Source organism: Lipotes vexillifer, unplaced genomic scaffold (genome assembly GCF_000442215.2).
Source record: "Lipotes vexillifer unplaced genomic scaffold, Lipotes_vexillifer_v1.1 scaffold28, whole genome shotgun sequence".
Taxonomy (NCBI): domain Eukaryota; kingdom Metazoa; phylum Chordata; class Mammalia; order Artiodactyla; family Lipotidae; genus Lipotes; species Lipotes vexillifer.
In genome coordinates, this window is record NW_006793929.1 from 388405 (window position 1) to 391258 (window position 2854).

At 42.8% G+C, this 2854-nt stretch overlaps 1 non-coding gene and 1 pseudogene across 1 annotated transcript; both read left to right on the forward strand.

Moving 5' to 3' along the window:
- Nucleotides 1–2854, forward strand: part of LOC103079727 (uncharacterized protein C3orf17 pseudogene) — a 46865-nt pseudogene that overhangs the window by 22003 nt on the left and 22008 nt on the right.
- TRNAG-CCC (transfer RNA glycine (anticodon CCC)) lies at nucleotides 1921–1993 on the forward strand. The gene has a single exon. It is a non-coding gene; the product is annotated as a tRNA-Gly (tRNA).

Sequence of the window (2854 nt, forward strand, 5' to 3'; positions counted from 1 at the left end):
GCCCAGCCACTCCGCGGCACGTGGGATCCTCCCGGCCCGGGGCACGAACCCGTGTCCCCTGCATCGGCAGGCGGACTCCCAACCACTGCGCCACCAGGGAAGCCCTGTTCTTTCTCTTTATTAGCCATAGGGAGATGATATTTGGCCAGGACTCAGGATCCCAAATTCTGGACCAGCTGCCCACTGCTGCTTATGAGATTTATGAGGAAGATCTCTGCACAGTGAGGAAGGTCAATCCGTGCCTGTTCTTTCTTTTTAGCAGCTATAGGGGTATTTGGAAGGCCATATGTAAGCTGTCAGTAGGGTGCAGTCAGGAAAACAGCCCACAACAGATACTCAATAGAGAGAATTTGATAGAGGAACTAGTTACATGATAGAGTTGCTAAAAATCCAAACATAAGGCAACCCAGAGATTAGCAGAGAGCCTGAAAGCTGAAGGGACGTTAGGACTTGGTGGAATTACCAGAACCCAGGGGCCAGAGTTGTCTAATGGGAGCTGGAGACACAGTAAGGACTGCACAAAGGGAGCTGGGCTGACCAAGGAGATGCAGCCAGTGATGCAAACATGACAGACTCTGGTCAAGGGAGATAGGGGATGCCTAGATTCTCCTTTCCTCCTGCTCCTCTGTTTCCTGACAGTGCATGCCATTGGGGAAACCCAGCCAGATGTCAGTTGGCAAAGGAACCTAGGAGGTGTAGTTTTCAGGGGTCAGTCCCTGAAGGGTGGGAAATGAACCTAGATGCTTACAGGCTTAATTTATATACATTCTGGACTTCTGGCCCAAGGCTGACACCAAAATCAGACTGAGAAGCCTCTCTGTCCCTTCTTCCTACATCTAACACTTTATCTTGACCTAGAGCAGAGATGCTCAACTGATATGCTGGAGACACTTCCCTGACGGGGTCTGGGAGGCCAGAATCCCTAAGATGTTTACCTCCAGCTGCAAGAGGCTTTCTTTCATTACCCCAGGATCCTGGAAAATATGTTTTCTGTATGCCATGGAGTAAAAATATTTGGGAAGCAATGCTATAGGAAGAGGCAAAGAATGGAAGGTTCTGGAGGAAGCCCACACTTAGGAAGAGAAGGTACTTCTAAAGCAGGGGCCCACCTTGAGGGTCTGCAAGGTGAGACAGTCCCAGACTCATCCAACTGTACTAGCCAGAAGAAAAGCAATCAAAGGAGGGAGCCAGTATCAAAAAGGAGAAGTATGATCAAAATCCACTCTCTTCACAGAATCCTGAAGATGGAAGACTAAATGAAACCAAAAGTTCTCCCAGCCACAGGTTTCGAAAGAAGTAACAAGACACTAGCATGTCCTACATCTAGATAGCTGTTAAGTAGCTGTTCCTCTCAGTTCCTATATGCAAAGAAACAGGGACCCATACACAGGAAAACAAAAACAAAAACAAAAAAAACAGGCAATAGAAACTGCCTAGGAGAGAGCCTGGATTGTACTTAACAGACAAAGACTTCAAACCTATCATTATAAACATATTCAAAGAATGGAAACCATGTTTTAAAGAAGTTAAAAAAGGGAATTCCCTGGTGGTCCAGTGCTTAGGACTCCATGCTTCCACTGCCAGGGGCCCAGGTTTGTTCCCTGGCCAGGGAACTAAGATCCACAAGCTGCATGGCATGGCCAAATAATAACAATAATAATTAATGTAGTGTTGGCCCTTTGGAAAGTAAAGGAAATCTTCAGGGTCCCCAAACAAACACCAAAATTAAAATCCTAGACTTGAGCAAAAAACAAAATGAAAACCAGATTGCTCTGAGGCAAATTACCAAATCAGTCCAGAGATTCAGGAATTAGGTGGTCAGGAATAAACTTTGGGGCTGAAATTTAAAAAAAAAAAAGAAAAGAAAAAAATGAAAAAAGATTATGACAATGTTTCATGAAATAAAGAATATCAGGGACGTCCCTGGTGGTCCAGTGGGTAAGACTCCGCACTCCCAATGCAGGGGGCACAGGTTCGATCCCTGGTCAGGGAACTAGATCCCGCATGCATGCCGCAACTAAGAGTCTGCATGCCTCAACTGAAGATCCTGCATGCCTCAGCGAAGATCCCGAGTGCCACAACTAAGACTCAGTGCAGCCAAAATAAAGATAAATACTTTTTTTAAAAAAGAATATCAATAAAAAGACAAATTATTAAAAAAATCAAATGAAAATTCTGGGGTTGAAAAGTATAGTAATTGGCATGAAAGAGTCACTAGAGGGGCTTGACTGTAAATGCGAACTGGCAGAAGAAAGAATCAGCAAACTTGAAGATAGAGCAATAGAGATGATTATGCAGTCCAAAGAACAGAGGGAATAAAGAATGAGGAAAAATAAACAGCACCATGAGAAATATGGGACGCCATTAAACACGCTAATATACGCTTAATGGCAATAACAGAAGGACCAGAGAGGGAGAGAGGAGCAAAAAGGGATCTACACATTCAAGAAAATTAACCAACTCTAAATGGAATAAATCCAACGAGATCCAAACACAAACACATCAGAGTAAAAATACTAAAAATAAAAGACAAAGGGAAAATCTTGAAAGCGGCAGGAGAATGTGACTTGTCACATGCAAGGAAATCCCAATAAGATTAACAGCTGGCTCCTCATAATACATAATGGAGACAGTTGAGTAACATATTCAAGTGCTCCATTTCTATTCAACATTGTAATGGAGGTTCTAGCAAGCACAATTAGGCAATAAACAAGCAAACAAAATAACAAATAAATAAATGGCATTTAGATTGGAAAGAAAGGAAGAAGTCTCTGTAGACAGATGACATAATCTTATATATAGAAAACTAAGGGATATAATAAAAATCTATAAGAACTAACAAATGGGTTCAGCA